The following is a 17,964-nucleotide window of genomic DNA, read 5'->3' on the forward strand; positions in this document are numbered from 1 at the left end:
GCGGAATTGTTTTATAGGCTGATGCCTTTGATTTACTAAAATTATATTGGTAGAATTTCTTCCTTTACTTCATTGTTCGCCTCGCTGCATGACTGCTAATCCACTCGATGGCTCCTGACGAACACCCACAGCATCGTAGACTGATCGATCAACGCCCAGATGCGGCCTTATGAGCCTCTTCGGGCTTCAGCCCATTACAGTAGGGAGAGATTGGGGGGGTTCTTTATACTGACTCCTTTTAGAGAATGTTTATCCCATTATACCCTTTATTCTTTTTTCACCCAACTGCCCTATTTAAACATAATGGACAAAACCCCATTCCAATGTTGTCCCTCCTGCCACTGTAAAATACTGTGGAAAGACAAGCCCCCATGTGCAACCACTGTCTCCCGAGGGCTCACACCAAAAAACACTGTAAATCTTGTCATCATTTCTGGCCGAAAACCCTAAAAGATCGACATCGAAACGTTGGCCCGCTCACGCTGTGCAGGCCGAGGCTTCAATAGACGTAACGGAAGACTCCAGCGAGGGCAGTTACGGAGTCATGAGTGACGGCGAGTGCAATCAGGATCCGTCTGGACCATAAGTGCAGACCCCTGACTTCGAGAAGCAGGCCGGCAGTCCTGTGATGAAGACAACCAGCGGCCACGGCACACACAAGCACGCTAAGGACATACCCCACGGCCGACTCTCAAAGACACCGTCGAGCGCCAAGGCCCATGCGGTGACCGGGGATAAAACCTCAGATTCCTCACTGTCTTCTGGGCCAACGCGCATGCTTTCCCCTAATGACAGATCCCGAAAGCGAAGGTCGGTTCAGACACTTCATATAAAACGTCCCTCCTTTCGCACACCGAAGAACAGGCATTGAAAGGCTTCTCAGTGTCTCCTAAAAAGTGCTGAAAAGACAATTGCTAATTCAAAAACACGTTAGCACCTCTTTTCTAAAGGCAAGGTCACCAAAAAAACAAGATTTCGACACCCTTATCCCCCGAGGCCACCCAGACAGAGTCTTCCACTCCCTTAGACACCCTCTCTGGGACTATGCACCATAAAGACAGCATTCCCACAAACAACACCCCTACTAAATATGTCACCCCTTCCCAGGGCCCTGTCATCTCGGGCTTCCCACCAGAATGTCGTTTTACTCCAGAACAATTTAACAAAATCTTAGGGAGAAAGTCCTGTTTCGTGGACTTCATGGACAGACACCCAGATCAATTAACAGTCGTACTCAGAGATGCCTCACAGCCAGGGGCATCAGCAGAGCCACCCCCCTGCCAAAAAATCTTACCTTGAGCCACAGCCCAGCACCTCTGCTCTAGGAACTCCGGACTCGGCGCCCCAAGAAATCACTCAGTACCAAGACCCATTGCAAAACTCATATTATGATGACAAAGCAGGGTCTCGGGGGGGGGGGGGGGGAGGGGGAGGAGTAGGTGGGGGATCTCTATATCCAGGATCAAGACCAGTACTATGATGACGATATTTATATAGTACAGTCACCAGACCATCAGGACCAGCCGGTTGCAGACTCGCCAGTTGACCACCAACTACAGTATAACGAATTGTTACTGAAGGCGGCGCAACAGTTCAACATTGACACTGAGGAGACACAAGTCGATAAGGACTTTGTGGAAAACATCCTGGGGGACAAAAAGGCAGCCACACAATTCATACCTCTCCTGCAGTCAGTCCAGAGAGGTATTCAGCCATCCCTAATAACACCTAATCTTTCAAGGCTGGTCAACCCAAGGATAGAAAAGCTGTTCAGGCCCGCACCCACTGACCACCTGTACATTAGGGGCTAGCTCAAGCCAGATTCTCTGGTAGTTACCACCACCAGAAAGAGCGCATGCACTCCCCTGGCGTCGTCAGAAGCCCTGCCAGACAAGAAGAGTAAAAAGATGTACATTTTTGGGACAAAGGTAGATTCCTCTGCAGCATACCAGACAAGAATAGCTAACAATACAGCCTTGTTAGCTAGTTAGGGCTGCCACAAATGGGACGAGCTGGTACAACAACTACAGGCCGTCCCAGAACCACTAAGAGCCCAGCTTCTTAACTGTTTCAGAAGGCAAACAAATCTCAAGCTGCATCCTGAAAAACAACCTTGGTGCAGCCGACAACGCAGGGCGAATCATAGCCGAAGGGACGCTCATTAAGCAGCATGCCTGGCTTAGGCTTTTGGGGTTTAAGCTAGAGACCCAAGCAACCCTCCTGAACATGCCAGCAGAACTAAACGTCCTATTCGGTAAGGCCATAGAGGACGCCCTAAAGAGTGTCAAAGGACGAGTACGACACCTTAGGCAGTTGTCTAACAGACCTTTTTCCCAACAGGGTTGCCCAAACTCAAAGCGATTTCGGGGCCAGAGCAGTCAACGTTCCTCTGGCTACTCTCAGGGAGGACAGTCCTCGTCCTGAACCAGTCTCAAGGCCAAGGCTCCTTGTCCAGCTTTCAAAGGGGGAATAAAAGAGGCAGAGCCTCACCGCGGAGACGCTCATCCCCTCCCAAACAATGACACACAGTTTCAGGTCTCCTCTCATGCCGCTCCAGTAGGAGGCCGAATCGCTCAATTCGTCCACGCATGGGAGGGGATAGCATCGGACAAATGGGTGTTGTCTATCGTGGCGGGCGGATACTGCTTCAAGTTGCTTCAGAAACCACCTTACCGCTTGCCGAGACGGAAGAAACAGCCATACAGCTGGAGGAAATAAAGGCGCTGCTAGTAAAAGGACGCAATAGAAATCATCCCAGCGAACCAAGAAAACAAGGTTCTGATGCTTGTTAATCTGCTTGGGTGTCAGCAGGGGAAGCCAATGAAGCCAGCAGTCCACAGACACCAACAAAAACTGTAAGTGTGGCATTGGTGGGGTGTAGAGCAATTACTCTACTCCAGAAAGCCCCTGCCACTCTACCTTATCTTTCCATAACGTAGACTGACATAGACTTACCCCATGCATACTGAGAGAGATTTGTGACCACCAGCCTAAATCTATTCATGGCTGGACTGTAAATGTTGCATTGCATTACACACAACTTACTTGCCAATTTTAACTAGTGCCACACCTAGAGAGAACTGTGAAGATTGGCCTGTGTCGTTGCATCTAGATAGGATTATGAATGTTAGCATGCGCCACACTTGGATGGATTGCTTAACTTTAGCCTGCGTCGCACCTAGATAGAAATGTGAATGTTAGCATGCGCCACACTTAGATGGAATGCTTAACTTTAGCCTGCGTCACACCTAGATAGGATTGTGAATGTTAGCATGCGCCACACTTAGATGGACTTAGATGGAATGCTTAACTTTAGCCTGTGTCACACCTAGATAGGATTGTGAATGTTAGCGTGTGCCACACTGAGATGGGTTTCTGAACATTAGCCTGCGTCGCATCTAGATAGAAATGTGAATGTTAGCTTGCACCACACTTAGATGGAATGCTTAACCTTAGCCTGCGTCGCATCTAGATAGGATTGTGAGTGTTAGCGTGTGCCACACTTAGATGGGATTCTTAACTTTAGCCTGCATCACACCTGGATAAGATTGTGAATGTTAGCATGTGCCACACTTAAATGAAACTGTGAATGTTACCAAGTGCCACACTTAGATGGAATTGTGATCACTACCCTGCCTCACATCTAGATAGGATATTCAAGATTAGCATGTGCCACACTCAGATGGAATAGTGAATGATAGCAAGCATCACACCTAGACATAATTGCAAGGACAGCAATGCCAATTAACCAATCCACTAACAATTTCACCCCTCTGCATACACCTTTCAAACTCTAACCAAACACAACCACAAGCATACAACACAACAATCCGCACAAACTTCCCTTCCCTTCACTACACTGCAATAACAAAACAAACCACACATAGACACGCACAACAGCACACGACGACTACCGACCGTAAAACACCCTAAGCCCAGCCAACGGACACACCGGGCTGAGGCTGCCAACAGCACATCACTGCTCTCTTGCACTTTTCCAGTTTATTCCCACTAACCCCCCCCCCCCTTCCTTTTTTCAGAGCCGTAGGAGCACCAGGGGACCACTCCGCTGGTGATAGTTCGCGGTACAAATATCCTTTAACATTAACATTACATGCTGTGCATATGGTCCCATATCTAGTGGTAACCGCAGAGTATTGCATCTTGTCTTTCAAGGATCGAAAGGGGACGTCGACATGGGCATGCCTGTAACACTATCCCTAAAGTGACGTGTAGTGTACGCAAAATCCCTCATGCGCCAAGGTCCCTCAGATTGTTTTTTTCCACCCAGCTAGCTGGTCGCCTTATGCGGAGCTCCTACTACAAAATTGTTATACTTCCCGACCTTCAGAGGTTTATATATTATTTGTCCCTTCTTCGACCATTACTTCCTAACCACTGCCAAAGACAGCGAAAGAACAGACTTCAGTGGTTGGTGCTCCACTCGGCGCTGCCGACCGCCTTCTGGCCAGCCTATACAGTAGCGAGAGTGGGATCTGGGGTTTTTTATTTTTTTCAAGAATGTCTTTCCTTCTCCCCTCACTTTGCCCTTTTGGTTTTGCCATTGCTTTCACACACCGGAGCTATGGACAGGATACCATTTTTAAATTTTGCCCTGCTTATAAGGGCAAATACTCCTGAAAAGGCAAGCACCGGCAATGCAGTAAGTGTCTTCACCTCAATCACAATGAGGTGTCCTGTCGGTACTGCCAGCTCCTGCATCCTAAGACGATCAAGGAGCGTAGAGTGAAGCGCGGGCGGCCTACGCCATGTCGCAGGCCTAGGGTAGCTCCCCCACCGCTGCTGAAAGTTATGAGGATCTAAGCGATGGCCATGGCTCCGATCCGGCTGCCATTGACTTAACATCGGAGCGCTTGCGCTCCACGACGTCCGTCCCCGGCACCACCAGACACGACGATAGTCCTGCTATTGGGAATGGACACAAATGCACAACCCCCTGGTACCGCCACTGCAGATCAGTCGAAGCGGGCCAAGGCGCCAACGGGTATGTCAAGTTCCTCAACGGCACCCGCCGATTTGCGCGATTGGCAGCCCTCCCTGCAAACGCATCAGCGGCATGCACATGGGCATTCTACAAGTAAGGGCGCCAGCACCAAAACTCACAAGGTTGTCGAGATGCCTCCTAAGAGTGCGCCGATGTATACAGCTCTGGTTTCGTCGAAGTCTACGGCGCAACCATCTAAACAGCCTAAACCCCTCCCGGTGACGCTCAACATCAGCGAGAGTCTCGCTAAGATTGTTTCGGCTGACAGTAAACAAAGGGACAGGTCTAAAGATACATCGAAAGACACGTTTAAACGCCCGGAAGAGTGGGAGGGTTATTCCGAAAGTGCCCAGTCATTATCTAGGCCCTCCTTGACAAATCTCTGTGTCCTAGGCTGGAAAATCCCCAGGAGGAGCCCTTTCCCCCTCTGGACCCCTCTGGGTCATCTCCATGGACCAGGGAAAAATGTGAAGGGTGTATGTACAGGCTGGCTAAGTTTGTGGATTTCTCTGAGAGACTCACTCCTAAAAGGCCTAGTGAAGAGGACCTTTATCCTGCTGTGGCCAAATTCCAGAAAACATCTTGCCCACTTCATGAGGAGGTCTTTGACCTTACAGATCAAGAAGAGCCTCTTGACCCTTTTTTACAGGAGGATGATCCCATTGAGGATCCCACTGATCAGACCGAGGATTGGGTGGATGACCAGCCGGTGGATAACCCACCTTGGCTGTCCCCTACCCATACCCTGGACCCTGATACCATATCTATGGACCCCCCGTCCTCAGCATCAGGCATCACCTGCAGATGACCAGATGGCGTCTAACGCTATTCTGAAAAAGGCAGCGGAACACTTCCAGATAGCCACGCAACAGGCGGTGTTAGATTCAGATTTCGTGGAGGACATTTTAAAGGAGAAGCCTCCTGCCAGCCAGGCTATTCCTCTACTTGATTCCATCAAAAGGCACATCGCCCCTTCCTTAACTCCTTTACAAACCAGAGCTGCAAACCCACGGGTGGAAAAGCTTTTTCCCACCTCTCCTTCTGACCCCCTCTATAATAGGGTTCATGCCACCCCAGATTCTCTTTTGGTCACAACGACAAGGAAAAGGGCAGGAGTCCCCTTATCCACAGGCGAAGCACCGCCGGAAAAAGAATGTAAAAAATGGTATGCTCTTGGGAAGAGAATCACTACTGCAGCAGCATATTCCACCCGGATAGCCAACACCACGCTGTTGGCCAGCTTTTCTGATGTCCAGTGGAACCTTCTGCAGGAGGGCCTGCAGGAGGTCCCTGAACAACTGCATTCTTGCCTGCTTACAATTGTATCAGAGTGGTAAGCAAGTAAACCATAACATCCTCAAAAATACATTAGATTCTGCTGAGACAGCAGTGAGGACCCTAGCCCAGGGTACCCTTTGGAAACGGCACGCCTTGTTAAAGAACTCTGGGTTCAAACCAGAGACACAAGCGTCGCTAATCAACAAACCGGTGGAAGACTCTAACCAGTTTGGCAAGGCTGTTGATGAGGCGCTGGAGACGGCCAAGAAGGAACACGAGACTTTGGCAACTTTGAATCAAATCACTCAAAGACCCTTTCAACAGAGACGGGGAAGTTCTCAGCGCACCTTTCGTGGGCAGTCCTATTCTCATTCCCCACACAACCAATATGGCTCGGGTAACAATTGGTCCTCAGGACAGGGGTCTGCCTCCTCAAACCCATATTCACCCAGAGGACAATGCCGTGGGAAGGGAAGGGGTTGCAATGCCCCCCCCAGAGGCTCCCCGGCCTCCAGTCAGAAATGACTCTCAAATCCAGGTCCACTCCCATGCCTCCACGGTCGGGGGGACGTATAACATAATTCCTGAATGCCTTGGAGGGGTTTTCCACAGACCAGTGGGTGCTCAAGAACGTCACCCACGGTTATTGCATGGAGTTCAGCTGGCCACCTCGATTTAGACCTCCAAAGTCCAGGCGTCTAACACCAGAACACCTGTAGATCCTGCTATAAGAGGTCGAGATCTTGCAGGAAAAGGGCGCAATCAAAGTTGTCCCTGTTCTAAAGGTAAACAAGGGTATTTATTAATTGTACTTCCTTGTACCCAAAAAGGATCTCACCATGCGCCCTGTGCTAGACTTGCGCCCAGCAAACAAATTTGTCAAACCTTAAAAGTTTTGCATGGGAACGCTGCAGGAAGTAATTCCTCTACTGATGCAGGGGGATTACATGGCAACATTTGACATGAAAGATGCATACTTTCATATTTCAATGTTGCCGTTACACAGGAAATACCTAAGGTTCATGATAAGAGGACAAACCCTATCAGTTCACGGTCCTTCCCTTCAGGATTGCCACAGCCCCAAGGGTATTTACGAAGGTACTGGCAGTTGCAGCAGCACATCTGCGCAGGCAATCCATCCCAGTGTGTCGTTACATCGACGACTGGCTCATAACAGTTGACTCCTACGGAAACATGCCTGTCGAACGCTCAAAAGACGATAGACCTCTTATTCAGTCTGGGATTCTCCATAAACGAAAAGAAATCCAGCCTAGAGCCCAGCCAAGTCGAGCAGTTTCTGGGGGCTCTAATTCAGACAGAAGACGGTCTCGTCTTCCCCTCTAACGAGAGGGTTCAAAACATGCGGTTTCAAATCCCTCAGTATGTAGCCAGTTCAGAGGTGACGGTACGCAAGGCCATGCGACTGTTAGGGATGATGGCATCCTGCATTTACTTGGTTCCTCTTGCACGTTTGCACATGCGCCCCATGCAAGAGTGGCTCAACAGCCAGTGTTGTCAGGCCAGCGGACAATGGCACGATCTAGTGGTTGTCTTGGCAGCCCTCGTTCTCTCTCTAAAGTGGTGGTCGAGGGAGAACCTCTTGAAGGGCAAAAGCTTCACCACCCCTGCAGTAGAAGCCACTCTCACAACGGACGCATCGTTCACGGGGTGGAGGGCGCACAGCGTTGGGTCCCCAGCAGTAGCAGCCAACCACATAAACCTGTTGGAGTTGTTAGCAGTATTCAAAGCACAGAAGGCCTTTCAGACACAGTTGCAGGGAAAGATCCTCACAGACAGCACCACGGCCATGTACTACCTGAACAAGCAAGGGGGCACTCACTCTCCAGTGCGGTCCAAGTTGTAAGAGAACATTTGGAAATGGGCTCTCAAACACAGATGTTTCTATTGTCTCAACATGGAACTCATTCTTCTGGTAGACGTGATCAGCAGAGACTTCCCGTTGCCCTTAGAGTACGAATGGCGACTACACAACTACACAAAGACATTGTCTCCAACATTTTCTCAGAATGGGGCAGAATATGGCTTCCGAGAGATAGACTTGTTCCCAACTCTGGAGAACTCACAATGCCCAGATTACGCCTCCAGGTACCCTCAGAACCGATCCAATGTGAATGGTCTCTGGATAACATGGTCAGGGAAATTTGTTAACACAACACCCCCCCCCCCAACTCCCGTACTCAACAGGATTGTGCACAAGATACACTAGGAACCAGTCACCATGATATTGGTGGCCCCGATGTGGGCACGCCAACCCTGATTCTCCCATCTCATGGAGATGTCTCTCTCTCTCCCTCTCTCCCTCCCTCTCTCTCTCTCTCCCCCTCTCCCCCTCTCCCCCTCTCCCCCTCTCCCCCTCTCCCCCTCTCTCCCTCTCTCCCTCTCTCCTTCTCTCCCTCTCTCCTTCTCTCCCTCTCTCCTTCTCTCCCTCTCCCTCCTCCGATGAGACTACCTTGCCCATACAACACTTCATCCATGCCCGCATACTCTCAATTTAGCGGCCTGGCTCCTGAGATCATAGAGTTCGGGCATTTCCAACTGCTGCAGAGAAGCATGGATATACCGAGCCGGTCCGATAGCACAGCGAGTAGAGCGCTCGCTTTGATGCAGGTTCGAATTCCGGCTGGTCCAAACTCAGCATTTCATCCTTCCGAGGTCGATAAATGAGCACCATACACCGTGGGTAATACTAAGCAACGCTCAGATGCCTGAGTGTTTGTAGCGCTATATAAATGCTAAATTATTATTATATACTTAGGGAAGCAAGAAAGCCTAACACCAGACATTGCTACTCCAATAAATGGAAACGCTTCATCTGGTGCAATTCCAAGAGCATCAGTCCTATTGGCTGCTCGCCTACTCTATTGTGTTATACCTGACTCACTTACTCGGGTCTGGTTTTTAATTCCCTGAAGGTTCACTTAGCTGCACTCTCAGCCTATACCACGACCCAACGTAAAGTGTTGTGTTGGAAGATCCCAGTTATTAAAACTTTCATGGAAGGGGTTAAAAGAATTCATCCCCCTATTTCTAACCCGGCTCCCCGATGGGACCTAAATGTGGTATTAACCAGACTTATGGGGTCTCCCTTTAGACCTATGCATAAGGCAAGTCTTAAAGCTCTTACTTGCAAGACCGCCTTCCTAGTGGTAGTCACTTCAATGCAGAGAGTCATTGAACTACAGACCCTTTCAGTTCTAGACCCTTTTTGTCACAATTCAGAGATAGGGTGGTTCTGCGCACTCACCGTCGGTTTGCACCCAAATGTATTTCTAAGTTCCATTTGAACCAGTCAATAGAACTACCAACTTTCTTCCAGAACACGGAAAGAAGCCTACCCACTGGAAGTGCGCAGGGTAGTCATGTACTACCTGGAAAGAACTAAACCACTAAGGAAGACAAACCAGTTTTCGTTTCAGTGGCAGCTGGTAGAGAAGGGGATCTTGTCTCTAAATTGGCAATCTCTAGGTGGATTGTCAATTGCAACACACTCTGCTACACTCTTGCCAAGAGAGATCTGCCCTTCAAGCCTAGAGCACACTCTACGCGAGGCACTGTGGCTCCCATAGCATTAATTGACTCTAACATTCCATGTGTTCTCATCTTGCTTGATCTCTCTTCTGCCTTTGATACTGTCAACCATGCCATCCTGCTCAACCGTCTCCGTGATGACCTGGGTATCACTGGTCAGGCTCTGGCGTGGCTGACTTCTTTCCTCTCCAATCGACCCTCCCAGGTCCAACTTGGGGCCTTCCTCTCTGAAATCTTTTTCTCTACCTGTGGTGTCCCCCAGGGATCTAACCTCTCTCCCTGGCTGTTCAACCAATATCTGGCACTCCTTGCCCACCGCATCGCCGCTCTCTGCCCCAACTTTCAGTGCTATGCGGATGATACCCAGCTCATTTTCAGGCTACCCTCGGCCTCCTCCTCTCCCTCCCTCATCTCTGACTGTCTGTCTGCTATCCAGGAGTGGTGTGCCGCCAATGACCTCTGCCTTAAGGCCAGTAAAACCGAGATTCTACTCACCGCCACACCCACTCCCTCCTTCCCTGCAGCTCTCTGGCCGGCCTCTCTTGCCCTCTTCCTGCTCCTACCTGCAAGGCAAAAAACCTAGGGGTCATCTTCAACTCCACACTCTCCTTCTCTCCTCACATTTCTGACGTCTCAAAGAAGTTACACTACCAGCTGCACCTCCTCAGAGGTATTCTTCCTTTCCTCTCATTCCCCCAGAAACTCACTGTCTCCAGAGCCCTGGTTCTCTCTAAGCTGGACTACTGTAACAGCCTCTTTCTAAATCTGCCTGCCTCTACTCTCCGCCCTCTGCAGCTCATCCAGAATAGGACTGCGAGACTTGTCCTTGGCCTCAAGCCCAGGGACCGTATCTCTCCAGGTCTGAAATCTCTGCACTGGCTCCCAGTGGCTGCGAGGATTAAGTTCAAAACCCTCTGCATTGTCCACAAGGCTTTTTGGGGCCGAAATACCATCTACTCTTTCTTCCTAAATATCTTCCTTCTCGAGCTCTTCGCTCATCCGCCTCCAACTTCCTCAGGGTCAGCCGCTTCTCCAAGCAACGAGTTGGCGGTAGATCTCTCTCCTCAGCTGAGGAGAACCATCCCCGGTTCCGGAAGCACCTCAAAACCTTCCTCTTTGCTTCTGCTTTCCCTCCCCCTCTCCCCTGCTAAATTCCTGATTGAAACTGCATTGAATCTGCACTGGGCCACTCTCCCTGTTCTCGGTCCCTGGCCCAGCCACTTGCCCCCTGCTCTGCCTCCTTGGCAACCCCTGCACTGCGAGACTGTCTCTGGATCCCTACAGCCTTCCTCCCAGCACTTGTCTGCACTTACCTTGCACTTGCCACCAGCTGGCCCTTATTATTTATCTTGTTATGCTACTACCCCTGTACTGCACTTCCCCCTCACCCTTTCTCCTTGCACTTTCCCTTCCCCTCTTCCCATGCACTTGCGCAATCTGAATGACACCTGGCCTAGTAAGATCGTTGTCTGTCTTCCCTTTGTCCCCCCTCCCGTCCTCGTCGCGCCTTGAAACACTTGTGTACAGGCGCGTTATGAATGCCATATCATATCATATATCATGTTCCTCTCAAGTCCATTTGCAAAGCGGCAACCTGGAGTTCTGTACTCACATTTACAAAACACTGTTGCCTAGACACTCACTCTAGGTCTGATTCTCAGGTGGGACAAGCAGTACTAAGACATCTTTTCACTACTGTTCCTTCTCACATACCACCTCCAACTCTGGGTACTGCTCACTAGTGTATGCACAGCATGTAATTCTAAGCAGATTAACGAGCATCAGAAGACATGCATTACTTACCGTAATAGCCTTTCTGATTATTGTATCTGTTTGTTTGTTTATTCATTTATATTGCATGCCTGACCCGAAGGTATCTGGGCACATTTTCAAGAAGGTACAAATCTTGGGTTACATATGATGACAGGAACAATCAGTTGAGATACAATAGTAGACATGCAGAAATAAGTCAAAAGCATGGTGGCAGTACATGGCAATATCGGGCAGTGTTCATGCACATGGCAGCAAGAGATAAGGTAGTCAATAGTCATTTGACATTATCAATTCTTTTGTGTTGGTCCTGAAGTTTAGGAAGGTCTGTTCCCTATGCAGGTGTGTAGGAAGCAAATTCCAGCATTAGGCTGCTTGAACAGGAAAACAAGTTCCTCCTGCCTTTTTCAGGTTGAATCTAGGGACTACTAAGCAGTTCAAGTTTGCCATCCTTGTAGGTCGAGATGAAGATTTATTTATAATTTTATCACTTAAGTATTGTGGTGGAGCATTATGCAGACATTTGTGTGTATAAACAAAGCTATTTTAATATGGATTCTGTCTTTGAATGCCACTTGTGATTTCTTCTGACTTCAGAGATGTGAGGACTCCTTGGGATGCTTAATGCTGTTCTTAATGCATTGTTTTGCAGAATTTGCAATTTATTCAGGATCTGTTTATTTGCACCTGCTTATAGGGCATTGCAGTAATCAAGTTTGGATACGATTAAAGCCCTTGCTAGTGTGATGCAACTATTATTAGATAGAAAAGGTTTGCAAGCACTGACGCAGTGGCGTTAACTTGTTTCCTTAAGTTCAAGGTTGAATCTAGGTAAAATCCTAGAGTTTTAGTCTCCTTACCAACTTTGATGTTGATACCATCAATGTTAAATGAGGAATATGACATCCAAGTTTGCTTAGGTTGGTTGGGGGCACCTAAGATCAAGATCTCAGTCTTGATATCATTCAGGCAGAGGCCGTGTGCTGCCATTGATGTCTGACTGATTGAAAATATTTTGTTAACTAGAGCCAAATCTATGTCATAGTCACCTCAGAGGGGTAGGAATATCTGGGTGTCATCTGCATAGTTAGTGTAGGTGACACCCAGACGATCCAAGACTTCAAACAGGGGCTTTGTGAATATATTGTACATAGTTGGTGAGACACATGAGCCTTGTGGTACACCACAGGTAAGGTAATAGGAGAAGGGTCGGCAGACGCTGACTGAGAGAACACTCTCATTGTCCTGTTGTTAAGCAAAGATTTAATCCAGTCAGTGGCTTTTTTTCGAAAAGTTGGCGGCAATGGACAAGTGATTACAGAGCACTTTGTGATCCACCAGATTGAGCGCCGCCGATAAATCCAGTAGAAGTAGTAGTGCACATTGTCTATTGTCTTTTAATAGGTCAATGCGTGGTTTTAACTCAATCAGAGCTTTTTCAGCAGTACCATGGAGTGGTCTGAAACCTGATTGATGTAGTTCTAGGAGACTATTAGACTCCAGGTATGACTGAATTTGGATATATGCAGCTTTTTCAATTATTTTGAGCAGGAATGGGACAGTGGTTATGGGCCTGTAGTTAGTTGGGATATTTGGGTCCAGTGAGACTTTCTTTAGCAGAGCTAGCACCCAGGCATCCTTAAGGTTAATTAGGGACATTAGAGGCGCAGAAAGAGGCATTTATTAGTTTAGTAATGAAGGGCGCTAGGTCTCTGGCAGCCTCTTTGATAATGTTTTCCACCTCTAACGTGGTGATTTGAGAGAATTAGAATTGTTGCAAGGGATTATGGGAGTATTTTTGTGAGTTGTCATCAGGTTTGTTTAGTGATGTTACGTTTCTTCGCTGCAATTTTGTTTTGGAGAGTCGTGATTTTGTTTTATAAAGCATTTTGTATGTCAGTACACCATGCTTTATCCTTTGTACAAAGATCTTCTGGGGAATGGGCGATTCCATTTCCCTCAAGATCACGAAAAGTGCCTTGGTACTGGAACTGGCTTTGATGATCCTGTCGTTGTAAATTTCGCATTTAGTTTGTAATATTTCTGTTTTGCACTTGGTGGATATTTCAGTCAAATTTTGTTTATTTTCTTTAGAAGGCAAGTTTTTCCACAAGACTTTCTGCTCGAAGGATTTTTAGTTGAGGTGTAAACCAAGAATTGAGATGTGCTCTAGGTTTACCTTGACGCAATTTGATAGGGGCAATTGTAGAGGTCTAGAAATGCAGTGGGGTATAAGGACTCTGATGCCGCATTCAGGTTAGGGATCACGAGAGGCATGAGCTTGTCCACTGTAATGTTTCGAGTTAAAAGTGGTGGGGCGATCAAGATAGTTTTGGAAGCTGGACGTGTGGCTGAGATATTGAAAGAGACTAAGTGATGGTCTGTCCATGACTGGAGTTCAACAGATTTGATAACTGTCTCACAGTTTAGGTCTGCAACCCAGTTAAGTGTTCTGCCTTTCTCGTGGGTAGGCTGACTAACTCTTTGTGGAAGCTCAAGTTCAGTAAGGGTCTCGGATAGAATCTTAGCTTGTTGGTTATTTGGGTCACAGTAACCCAAGTTAGTCGCCTAGTAGCAGTATTTGTGAGGTAGGTTTGGTATCTGACAGAATGGTCATGATATCTTCCTCAAAGCAGTCAATAGGATCCGGAGGTCTGTAATTTAGGTGGATTGTTAGTGTACTAGAATTAAAAGTGGTTAATTTTGCTGTGAGTAATTCGCAAGATTTTACAGTAGGAGAACTGGCAGCTCTGAGACTTTGCAATCAAAGCGATTCCGCCTCCTTTCCAGGTTGATCTGTCTGTTCTCATGATAGTATATGTGTAAGGTATAGCAAGTTGGAGGGGTGTTCCCTCTGCGGCATGTAACCATGTCTCCAATATAGCAAGGAATTCGAGATCTGCTTAGATTCACATGCGCTCACCCTTCCTCCCCGCTCGGATGGAAGGAACATAGACATCTTACTACTTCTTCTCTCTTTCTGTAATCAAGACAGTCATAAGGCTCCCTCATGGCAGAAAAGATACAATCGGAGGGACCTCGACGCGTGAGGGATTTTGGGTACATGTCACGCTAGGGATAGTGTTACAGGCATACCCATGTCGACGTCCCCTTTCGAGCTTTGAAAGACAAGATGCAATACTCTGCGTTTACCACTAGATGTCGGACTATATGCACAGCATGTGAATCTAAGCAGATGCAATCATCCGAAATGCTATTACGGTAAGTAATGCATGTCGTATCTATTCAACGTACTGCCTTGTGCCAAAGAAAGACCTTACCATGTGCCCATTACTAGATCTGCGCCCCGCAAATAAATATGTCAAACCACCGAAGTTTAGCATGACCAAGCTTCAGGAGGTGATTCCACTCCTGAAACTGGGAGACTACATGGCGATAATGGACATGAAAGATGCATACTTTCATGTTTGTATGCACCCTGCGCACAGAAAATACCTGCGTTTTAAAGATGGCGGGAGTACACTAACAGTTCAAAGTACTCCCATTCGACATTGCCTCATCACCAAGAGTGTTTACCAAGGTGCTTGCAGTAGTGGCAGCATACCAGAGCAGAAAGTCCATCCCGATATACCCTTATCTGGATGATTGGTTGATCACTGTGAAATCTCCTTAAATTTGCAGGTTTAATACACAAAAATCTGTAGACCTTCTTTTCAGTCTGGGCTTCTCCATCAACAAGAAAAAATCAAGTCTAGTCCCCAGCCAAACAAAACAATTTATGGGGGCTATCTTAGACTCCAAAGAGGAGCTGGCATTCCCCTCAAGTGAGGGAGTATGAAATATGCTGCTGCAGGTACCTCAATACAAGGTTGATCACCAAATAACGGTACGCAAAGCAATGCGCTTGCTAGGGATGATGGCCTCTTGCACTTATTTAGTTCCTCACGCGTGTCTGCGTCCAATGCAGGAATAGTTAGCGAGTGGTCTTGGGCAAGTGGACCGTGGGACAATCTAGTGGTTGTTTCCCTAACCCTGTTTTAGGCTCTTCGCTGTTGTTCCAAGTGCAACCTGTTAAAAGGAAAAACTTTAGTGCTACACCAGCCCAAGCAATCCCAACTACAGACTCCTCACTCGCCGGTTGGGGGGCACACTACCTCCACCATACAGCCCACGGTCTTTGGACACTTGCTACTGCCCAAAGGCACATCAACTTCCTGGAGCCTTTGGCAGTCCTCAAAGCTCTGAAACACCTAGGGTTTAATTTAGAACTTGCGGTCCTATTTGCATCCCTACCATTAGGGGACAGTCTAGTAACACTAAAGAACGGTATTCAGAGAAAGAAGTATTTGCAGAAGTAGAGGAAAAGTTATTACCAACCCTCTTCCTTGTTAAATGAAACCCATACAAACAGACTGTCCCTATTATGAAGAACACCCTGTCCCTAACCCAATGAATCTCTCCCTAGGGGTTGGATGGTTCACTGCCTATCTAAAGGGGATAGCAAAAAGGTTCTTCCTATCCAACAGGTGCATACATCGACCTATAAAAGTCAGACACAAGTCATAAGAGCCTAGTATAAGACATTAAACATTAGATTATGCCTCTTTCGTGAGTGACCTGGATCGTGTTATTATCTGGAATTTTCTCTGTTTTAATCACCAATTCCCATAGTGATCCTGTCAACTCAAAAAACTTGTTCTGAGCGGGTAAAAACACTAGAAAAGATTATTTCCTTTATTGTCCGCTTTGCTGCATGACCAACAGACTGCTCGACAGCTTTTGACGAACAAACCTCATCGTCGATGACTGACTGATCGACGACCAGACGTGGCTTACACGGCCTCTTCGGACTTCGGCCCATTACAGTATGGAGAGAGGAGGGAGGTTCTTCATACTGACCTCTTTAGAGAATGCATATTCTCTAAATGCATATCCCCTTTCACTTTTTCTCGTCAATCTGGCCTTGTAAAAAACAATGGACAAAACTCCCTTTACATTTTGCCCTACACGCACTGTGTGCAATTATTATTTTTTTTTATTTGTTTTGGCTAAACAGTAACCTTTACAAAATATATAGAAGTCAGATAATAAGATCATAAAATTACATTACATGAAATCCAATACATACAATATGACAAATCCTAATTTATACATAAAATAACTTATACAAAAATTACCCACAAAAAAAACCACAATTACATAACTAATAAAATTTCCTATCATTCATCATTCACCTATATTACGCCTTCACCCGTGCGAAAACCAACATTTCAATCTAGACTTCCTCCTTATATTTCACATTTAACTTTTAAAAAGTGTAGTACTGCCAATTGCAGTTTAACCCTCGAGCCATGCAACTTATCTTTCCAGAGGGCTTCCAAATCAACACACTCTGGGTTGGGCACATACTTAATAAAATATTCAATGTCTGCTGGTCTTAGTCCTATACATTGTGTCAACAAATGTTGGAGAGTTACTTCCCTGATATCGAGATCACAAAATAAACATTTAGCCATGGGCGTAGACAAGAATTGCCTTATACTCATAATTTGGCCGGTTGCGAGTACATTAAAACGAAAGCGCATGAATTCCTGTCTGTGCCCTTTGCTGGGAAATTTCTGAGATAAGGTTCTGTTGTAGCAATTTTTTTATAATTACCGACAGATGCACATATAGTTTTTTACTTCGTATTAAATTGACCGTCTGATTCCAATCTGTGTATTGCAGAAGTATCTTCACCGTAGTCGGATTGCTAATAAGCAGTTCTTTGGAAACCCATACTTCTGCCAGAACTTCCTGAACCTACTTTTCCAGATCCTGCAATACCACAGAAGATTCCTTACCAGCGACCAGGCACTGACCCGGGATTCCATACAGGGTGGAGTCCTTTCCCAAAATCAGTTTCCTAAAAAGCGATACTCTATGCCAAAGGATTACACTAGAAAGAGAGTATAACCCAAGCTCGTAGCCTATCGCCGCGAGTGGGAAACACTTTGGGAGAAACCAAATCAAGGACCTTACCAAAAGTGCCTCATATTTCGGAAATTCACTCCTAATCCATGACGGGACCAGTTCTATCCCGTAGCAGAACTGGGCAATGGTTTTGCTACGGTACATTTTTAGACATGGTAGCATCAAGAATTTCCCATATTTATTATCAATTTTAAGTAGTTGGGAAATCGGTGGAGTTACCTTTTTATCCAGATAATTGCACAAATTAGCCCTGGTTACAGTCTCAAAAATAGGTTAGCCAAGGTACCGGAAAGCATGACAAATAGTGAGTTTAGCATGATCCAAGAACCACGCAAACTTAATTACCCTCTTTCTATGGCTTAATTGCATGATAAGTTTTTGATTGCTTTATGGCTAGTGCATTTTCCACCGTGTATTTCTTAAAAGAA

At 46.9% G+C, this 17,964-nt stretch overlaps 1 protein-coding gene across 1 annotated transcript in view; it reads left to right on the forward strand.

Annotated features, from left to right (window-relative positions):
* TMEM106A (transmembrane protein 106A) overlaps positions 1 to 17,964 on the forward strand; it is a 254,513-nt gene that overhangs the window by 145,533 nt on the left and 91,016 nt on the right. The gene's annotated exons all lie outside the window — the stretch shown is intronic.

This window comes from Ambystoma mexicanum, chromosome 13 (assembly GCF_040938575.1).
Source record: "Ambystoma mexicanum isolate Mex_15411 chromosome 13, UKY_AmexF1_1, whole genome shotgun sequence".
In the NCBI taxonomy this organism is placed as follows: Eukaryota; Metazoa; Chordata; class Amphibia; order Caudata; family Ambystomatidae; genus Ambystoma; species Ambystoma mexicanum.